This window comes from Gastrolobium bilobum, unplaced genomic scaffold, assembly GCF_033153095.1.
Source record: "Gastrolobium bilobum isolate Gb01-03AN ecotype WA unplaced genomic scaffold, APGP_CSIRO_Gbil_v1 utg62955, whole genome shotgun sequence".
Lineage (NCBI taxonomy): Eukaryota > Viridiplantae > Streptophyta > Magnoliopsida > Fabales > Fabaceae > Gastrolobium > Gastrolobium bilobum.
The window spans coordinates 88,870-97,651 of NW_026895630.1; the positions used below are offsets into that span (position 1 = coordinate 88,870).

At 31.0% G+C, this 8,782-nt stretch overlaps 1 long non-coding RNA gene across 8 annotated transcripts; it reads left to right on the forward strand.

Moving 5' to 3' along the window:
- The first annotated feature begins 614 nt into the window (after positions 1-614).
- LOC133285488 (uncharacterized) lies at positions 615-6,003 on the forward strand. 8 transcript variants are annotated; one of them, XR_009748012.1, is made up of 6 exons: positions 615-942; positions 1,208-1,320; positions 1,799-2,527; positions 2,920-3,087; positions 5,374-5,439; positions 5,523-6,003. It is a non-coding gene; the product is annotated as an uncharacterized LOC133285488 (long non-coding RNA). The 8 variants fall into 8 exon arrangements; XR_009748013.1 differs by having other exon boundaries at positions 615-823; positions 902-942; positions 1,208-2,527; XR_009748007.1 differs by having other exon boundaries at positions 615-1,935; positions 2,356-2,527.
- The last annotated feature ends 2,779 nt before the right edge of the window (positions 6,004-8,782 follow it).

The window sequence follows — 8,782 nt, forward strand, 5'->3', positions numbered from 1 at the left end:
GAATTATAAATTGATCTAACTGCACTAATAGAACCACATTTTTTAAAACCCGTTTAAAAACCGAATTATTTTTTAAAATTGGCTTAATTCTTGATCCAAAACACTTAATTGAATTGGTTTGGTTCAGACTTAAAAACGAAATGAACCGAACCATATCCATTTCTTTAAGTGTGAAAAAACTAAGCAAGATGAATCAAACTACTTATTTTTCTGAACCATTTTAAGATGCAAAGAAATTTTTAATACATTTTCCGATTGCTAGTTCATCATAACATCCTAAAAGGATAATATGTGTGGAATTTGTCCTTTCTAAATTACTCTACCACTAAATCTGTTGCTAAATTGTTACTTTCACTACAGGAAAAACGGTATTCACTGACGGTTGAATTACGTCGGTTATAGATAAATGCCACTAATATTGAAGGATGATAACTTGGGTTGCGTAAAAAAATGAACCCATCAAAGGATTAAATCAATGAAAATTAGATAATAAAGTATTGTACACCAATAAGCGCCAAGCATAGGAAAAAAGAACGGGCCCATCCATGATGGAAAATAAAAACAATGTCGTTTAAAATAACCCATGACACTTTATTCCCAAACGACCCAAACCCTCTCGCTCTCATAGTCTCATATAGCATTTCCACTTGCTCACTCACCTCACGAACCCTACTTTATTTAGCGATTAGTGCTTCCCTCTTGTTTAATTTATGCATTTTATGCATTTCAAATCTTCATTTTCTCTCAGTTTTGTGGTCCTTGCTGAAACTGAATAGAGTTTCATCATCAAGTTCTGGAAGATTTTGCTTTCATCGTTGACAATGTGATGATGTTTTGGTTTAACAATTAATTTGCATGCTCGGCGACAATTTAATTGAATATTCGAATCAATCTTTTACAGGTTTTGGAGTATTTGGCTGCGAGGGGTATACTGCGAATCTTGTATGTGTTTGATTTAGTCCCAGTTCTCATGCTTACTTTCCAATATTTTCTAATTTAGCTCAGGTTATGATGGTGATTTATCAAATTCGAATAGTTTAGTTGCATTTTGTAGGAGTAGCAGTAGTCACTAATAAAAATTAGTATTTATTAAAGGGAAAAATATTAATTGGGAACTAGTATTTAGAATAACATGAAATATTGTGAAAGTTGGCAAGAGACTTCATGATTGTGGTTTGGTTTCTGAATGGTGGTTTTGTTTCTGAAGTGTTGCGGTCATGACAAGTCCCTGATTATATTGGGGAGCGAAAGGAGATTGTTCTTCTACGGGAAATAGCGAGCCATTTGCTACTTGCCTGAGGCGTAGTTTATGTTGTTTCAGTAAGATTATTGAAGAGAGAAAACTATTTAGTCATAGAATGTCTTTATTACTTTGATTTTGTATGTTATGTATGCTGAACTACTTCATAGTAAGTTCCTAAAAAAGAAGTATGCTTATCGGTAATATAAAACGATTTGATGTTTTTTTTAAACAAATATATTAATTTTATAAGTTGTACTTTTTCTGTCGACGTGGCAAAATATTGGGTACTTAATATAGTATTATCAAACTTAGTTCAAATATTGTAAAATGGATGACAAACAATTCTTTTTCTTTTTTGTTTTTAAATAGTTTTCATTTAACTTGCATATAGTGTTCTATTGCCCTGCAGACTGGTGTTTTATTTCCGTGCATTATCCTTTTTATATGAGTCTGGGGAAAATGGAAGTGAACTTTCTCATGTTTTAATTAACATGATCATGTCATGTCATGTTGGAAAGAAATACGTTAAATGCAATAGTGTATTTGTTCTTTCAGAAGCAATGGCTCAAAATGGAAGGCTTCTATTGTTGTGGACTGGTACTGAACTTAAAATGGAAGCCTTGGTTGTCGTGTGGGACCCCAAATTTATCGATGTATAATCAGAGTTAGTACTATTGTGTGCTTGCTTTGAGGTATGGTAAGCATTGTCCCTAAAATTTAATTGGTTATTACTCACTTAGTGTGTTCTTATACCAACCACGGTAAGATCCTTCTTCTAATTTTTTTCTTATAAAATTAATTTTCAATAATTGATTATGACTAAGATTTAATTGGTTATGACTCACTTAGTGTGTTCTTATACCTAGCATGTCCCAAAGTTTTATCCTTATGAATCTTATCTATCATTGATCTAAACAACTGTGATGTTCATGTTATGTTCATATTGACAAAATTCTAGCTTTTTCTCTCACCAGTTGTTTGTCAGTTTCATATTATTTTTCCTACATTTCTAGTTGTTCCTCTTTTACATCCTGAAATTCTCTGTAACACCTGGTTATTAATGTTATTCTCTTTGCAAGGAAGATGCTGATTTTGTGCCCTTATTTGTGTAGCCATATTTGGGTCTTCTCGCTAGCTTGCAGTTGGCCCAGTAACATTGGTTTCTCTCTTGGTTTCTAATGTGTTAAGTAGCATTGTTGATCCATCCAGTGAATTATACACAAAGCTGGCAATATTGCTGTCTCTTATGGTTGGGATACTGGAGTGCATAATGGGACTCTTGAGGTATTTTTGCCATTCCTTATTTTTATCAATTTATCAATTTGGCTATGAATCCATGCATGAAATTTTCCTTCATTGTGCTTTCTCTTTCAGGAATCTAATACTCTAACTAAATATAGAATTGTACTTTCTCTTCAGTGTTCATGCATCTATACATGTATAAGTGATCAAATCATTATTTTGACAAGCCAATGAACATGGCTGTAGTAATGTCATGGTAATTGTAATGGCTTGAATTGCAACATGACTACTTAATACCGCAACGAGTGATTGGACTCTTAGTTGTAGCAGTTATATGATTCTGCAGACTAACCAATCAGCAACAAGCCTGACTTTTCTTATGATAGGAATTTTAAGGATAACCTATGTATGTGCTTGTCTTTTGGTTATTTCAGGCTTGGTTGGCTGATTCATTTTATTAGCCATTCGGTGATCTCTGGCTTTACAACTGCTTCAGCTATTGTGATTGGTTTATCTCAAGTGAAACACTTCTTGGGTATGATATTGACAGAAGTAGCAAGATCATACCACTGGCTAAGAGTATAATAGCTGGAGCAGATAAGGTATGCATCTATTTAATTTTTAACCTTTAGTACATACACTTATAGATGCTTCTGATAACCAAATGGTATAGGAAACCCAAGAAATTAGGAATAAGCTTGATAATAGTTTGATTTTGTAGGGTGAATTATAGGTGGAAATGGGTAGATTTTATCTTTAAGATTTATTTTATTAAGGAAATAACAATTTTACATACAAAAAATGGAGTTTTAGGGACAATTCAATGACTGCTTGGGTGTGGTGAACAACACCTTCCAAATTAGGATTATGGTTTTGATAGGTACTTGGGTCAATTTACACAAGGGACAATGATGGCTCTTTTGGAACGGATGCTAACTCTGTCAAAGTAAATTAGGTTTGGGAGGGTCAAAAAATTAAACAAAAGAGAATATTTGAGAAGAAGAAAAATAATTTAAACTCAACATTTATGGTTCCTTTTGCATCATGCTTACACCTAGAATTGGTTGGCCCACACAACCAACAAGTTGGCAATTTGCTGAAAAGCTCAGAATTCAACATTGAATCTGAATGAATGCATTATGAACATTCAAATTGACCTCATTAGCTCATCCTTAGAGGATTAGGATTGAGGCTTGTTATCACTAAACCCACAAAGAAAACATGGACTCTAAAACAATAGCCAGTGACATCTAAATAATATAAACTAAATTAAATTAATCTGTAGGTCCCTATAATTTCTGAAAATTTTCAAATAGGTTCCTATAGTTTAAAATTGTTGATTGGGTCCTTATTGTTTCAAATAATTCTCTAATTCCAATTATGAATTACTGGGACCTATCTGAAAATTTCCAAAAAGTATGGGAACTAGAGATTATCAGGCTAATTTAAGCTATAGACTAAATTCAAGTATGGGATGAGCAGAAAACACAAAAAATACTAGAATTCCTTGGATTGAATTTGTAAACTTAACTAAAACAATAGCTTACTAGTACTAATAATTCCGTGGGATATCACAATTTGCTTCATAATTATTGGTAAACCAAAATATCAAGACAGTTTGACATTAAAGCTAGCTGATAGGATTCAGATCACGATAAGGAAAAAAATGGAAATAAAAGCAATAAAACTGAATCCTATCTCAAGTTCAGTCACAATATTACAATGCGAGGTCCAAAGGAAATAACGGATGCTGAAAAGGAAACTACAAGTAAAAAGAGACAGAGCTAGAAATAATAACGAAATAACCCACAAAGACATCACTACCCAGAGCATTCAAGAGGCCCTAGTTCTCTCCTATGGTTCTAGCCAATGACCCAAAACTCCAAGATGATCCACAACTGAATTATTCTCTGTTGTATGTAACCGTGGGGTGCTGATTGTGTGACTCAATACCCTAATATTCCATTCTAACTAGTTGCTGACTCAGCATTAGTATTAGGAGCTTACAATCCTCTACTCCTCTTCCTTGAGTACACCAGCCTAAACTTTTTACTTTATGCCATGTCCTTATCACTAGCTTTCTTGAGACTTGAGCATCATATGTCATTCTAGTAGCAAAGTACTGATGCTAATAATACTAAACAGTTATGCTGAAGTAATATCTATGGGATATTATAAACACCTGTATAATCATAAGTATATTCGGAATTTAAGAGAATTTGTTATTCATAACCTAGGATTTCTTGAAGCTAGTATATCGTGTGTTATAAATATTTGGCATAAATTTTTCAAGAAGAATATGCAGTTTGATATGAAACCCTTAAAGCTCTGTTTGTTTGAAGGTTTCTGAAGAATGAGTTTACAAATGAAGCTTTTGATATGTTTATGATTCCTCTGTTTAAAATTTTTCACCGAGTCAGATATTTGTTGCTTCATTTCAAGTTGCAAAGTTGTAGATGTTGGTTGAAAAGTGGAACCGTATTCATGACACACAAGTTAAAAGGAAAATTTGCATAGTAAATACTAAGTAGTAAAATAAACATGTCTTTATGGTTCGAAATTTAACTTTCAGTAGGTCCGATGTCATCATCCTCTTCTAGTAGGCATTACGGCAATAATTACTGTTAATGTACTTGATCACGGTGCATGTTGACATATGTTTAATTTCAATTTATCAAATTAATGTTCCCTTTAATATGCATAATATAATATTTTCATTTGAGATTCCCATTTTGAACTTCAGCCTGTGATGGTCCTGTTATTTATTAATACTTTTTAAGTACCATTTATGTTCATTTGTGTATTTATTTATTTTCTTTCCTAAGTCGTTATGGTGTTTTCACTTATCAAACCTCATTCTTTAACATAGGAGGTTTTCCCTTTTGTAGTTTTCATGGCCCCCTTTTGTGATGGGATCAGTTACGCTTGCAATACTACTTGTCATGAAGCACCTGGTATGAACCTACCTATGATGTTTGCTATCATACTTATCGTTCTTGTCAACATCCTACTCATTATATTGATGTTATACATCCAGGGAAAATCGAGGAAGCACTTGCGATTCTTGAGAGCTTCAGGTCCTCTTACAGCAGTAGTTCTGGGAATATTTTTGGATAAGAAAGAATGGTTTCTGTTTTTTCAAGTAGAAATCTTTCACACTATTCTTCTGGATATTTTTGGACAGTTATTCGGTCTTGGTGTTTCCAATGTTCTTGGTTCATTCTTTTCATTTCTTTTGGATGAGTAATGTAGGATCCTTTTCAAGGTGAGTTGTTAATCATGAAAGTGGTGCAAAATCTGGAGTATCTGAGATTGTTTCAGGAATTATAATGACCTGTGCACTTTTGTTTCTAACGCCTTTATTTGAGTACATACCTCAGGTTTGTTTTCAAGTGATTATACTACTTTTAATAACTAGAATGCGTCGATGATGACTCGAAGTCCACTCAATGTTGTTTATAGTCATGTTGTACGGTGCTAGGGATTTGGTAATTTCGATGAAGTTGGTTGAACTATGAATGAACTGAACTTGAGTTTTCTGTGTCTGAGTTGCATCTTGGAATTGAGTTGCTTTTATTTTTAAAATGATTTTATTGCTAGGGAATTGAGTTGCTTTTATTTTCAAAATAATTTTATTGCTAGGGAATTGAGTTATCCAAACGAGGTTGAGCAATGATCATTCTAGTTTTTGAGCTTTGTTTTATAAGTTATTGTAATTGACTCCTATTATTCTCCTTCTTAACTTGGAGCTCAGTGCTTCATTTGTTGTGGGATTTTGTCTTTTTGTGTATGTGGGTTGAATTTGATGTATTCTGAAATATGAACTTTTTTTTTCTATCCTCTTGTCCTACTTTTTTTCTCTTCATGTTTGTATTAAAGTAGAACATGTATTTTTTATTAGCTTCTCTTACATTAAATTTTGTTACTATTAGTATATTGCTGAAATGTGGGGTTGTTGAAGCTTGGTTAATCAGTTTCTGTTAGTATATCACAGCTACAGTTAGAAGTTCAGAAAAGAAAATCAATGGAAGACATGCTTGCTAAGTTGTATCAAAATATGTCTTTACCTATACCTGTTGAATTAAATATTGTTATTGATGATCAAGTAAGTTGCTATTTCTTTTGTAAGAATTTAATTTTTTTTGTATTTGTGCTAAAAATATTTTTTTAATTTTAATGCTGGTAGCAGAGCAACATTCTCATGCTCAACCTTCTTCACAATCTGTTACTCATCAGCCATAGTAGATTACTTATGTTTATATATTGACATTGTAATTACTTTTATGATTAATTTGTAAAAGACTTATGTACTTTGTTTGTCATATATTTGAATTTATTAATTTTTAATGTTAGACTTTTCAAATTTATTTTATAATTATATTTAGTTTTTTTATATATATTTAATGTTATCATGACAGGTATTTATAAACACTGAATGTTTTTATGATCAATGAAATCACTGCAAAAGTTTGAGTGAAATTATATAATTTAAATAAATTTTACAATTCAGTGGCTATTTAAAATATTTGTTTACCAAAAAAAATTATATTAATTGAAACCACCAACATATTTAATTAAAAAAAAATGGGTTGTCAAAAAAGAATAAAAAAGAAAAAAATGAATTACATGATTTAGCGGCGGTTCTAAACCACAGCTATAAATAAAAAATTATTATTTTTCTAATAAATAATGACGGTTTCTATGCATTAAGCATCAGTTTGATTTTTGCGTCGGTTATTCCTACGGTTTCGGCACACCGTCGCTAAATTATTTAACGTCAGCATTTCCTGAGTCCATGGTAGTTAAAATCGAGATTTTACCTAAAATCAGAAGAATGAGGATAAAAAATCGTAAATCGTAAAATCTTAACATAACAAAAATCGTAAATAATCGTAAAAGCGTTTGAAATTTTGATGAAATCGTTTTGATTGAAAAAAATCGTAAAATCGTAAAATTACAGATTTAAATCGGGATTTTAACTACCATGCCTGAGTCGGTTTTCAATTGGCCACTAAATTTTTTAGTGGCAGTTTGAACCGCCGTTAAATCCAAAAAATACCGGCGCTAAATCCCGCTTTTGGTGTAGTGTTTAACCTAAATTTTGTAGCAAAATCTATCTAAAATGGAGATTTTCTAGAAATTTTTTATGAATTGGAATTTCGAAGTGACGGGTGTTAGTCCCGGATGAATTCAAGAGGTGGGTGAATTAAGTTATATAAATTTTTAAATTTAAATCAATACTAATTTTTTAATAATAATTTTGACTAATAAAAAAATCAGTAAAAAGATAACAGGAAATTATGTGGAAAAAAAAACTCTAAAAAAGGGAAAAAAAATCCATGACCTCAATTTGGATACCTTTATCCAATATTTGGGAGACATATGCATTATAGTGAGCCAAGCTAAATTTAAAGTACAAGAGTATAACTTATTCTACCATTATACAAAAATTCACTCAAACCTACCTCTAGATTTAGCACCCCAATTTATACTAGTAAATTGCTCCCTAATGGCATGTGTTTACAATGGCTAAACACATTTTTAGCTTAACTAACTCTACACCAAAAGTATAACATCCCAATTATCACTAGATAATTACTCCCTAATTTCCTTCTTCGACAATAACTAAAACAAAACAAAATAACAAGTTAAGAATTACCTTACACGCTTCTAATTAATAAGCAAATAAGTACAAATCAAACCTAAGATGTGGACTTAATGAATCTATTCATGCTTTAGATGCTAAATTATTTTGAATGTGCGCCATAAGAGACCATACTCATAATACGTTAAATGTGTTATTTCTCTTGATTGTTCATCCCCACTATGAAGAAATACTCAAAATATGATTTTCATAGACTTTTTTTCAAAATCATTTATTGAGAAAAATCTCTAAATTTTTACACTAATTTTTTTTAAGATTATTATGATTTTTAAGAAAACTTTTCAAATTTTTTTTTAAGAGTATAATCAAAATTTTCAAAAAATTATCTTTCCAAAATAAAATAAAATCTTTCAAAAATAAATTTAATCTCAATTTACATTTTTTTTCAAATGAAAAATCAAATTTTAAAAATTCATTTAAATTAAAATTATTTTTTTAATATAATATAACTCAAGGCGTACTCACGATTTACCTTATCCAACCATTACATAAAATTTAATATTTTATCTTACAACTTTGATCTTAATATTTTCATGATAATTTAATTGCATTTACTTCTTCATAATTTATCATAAATTAAAGAGAAAAGATATTCTTACTACCAAAATTTTTTACTACTAACTTACTATCTA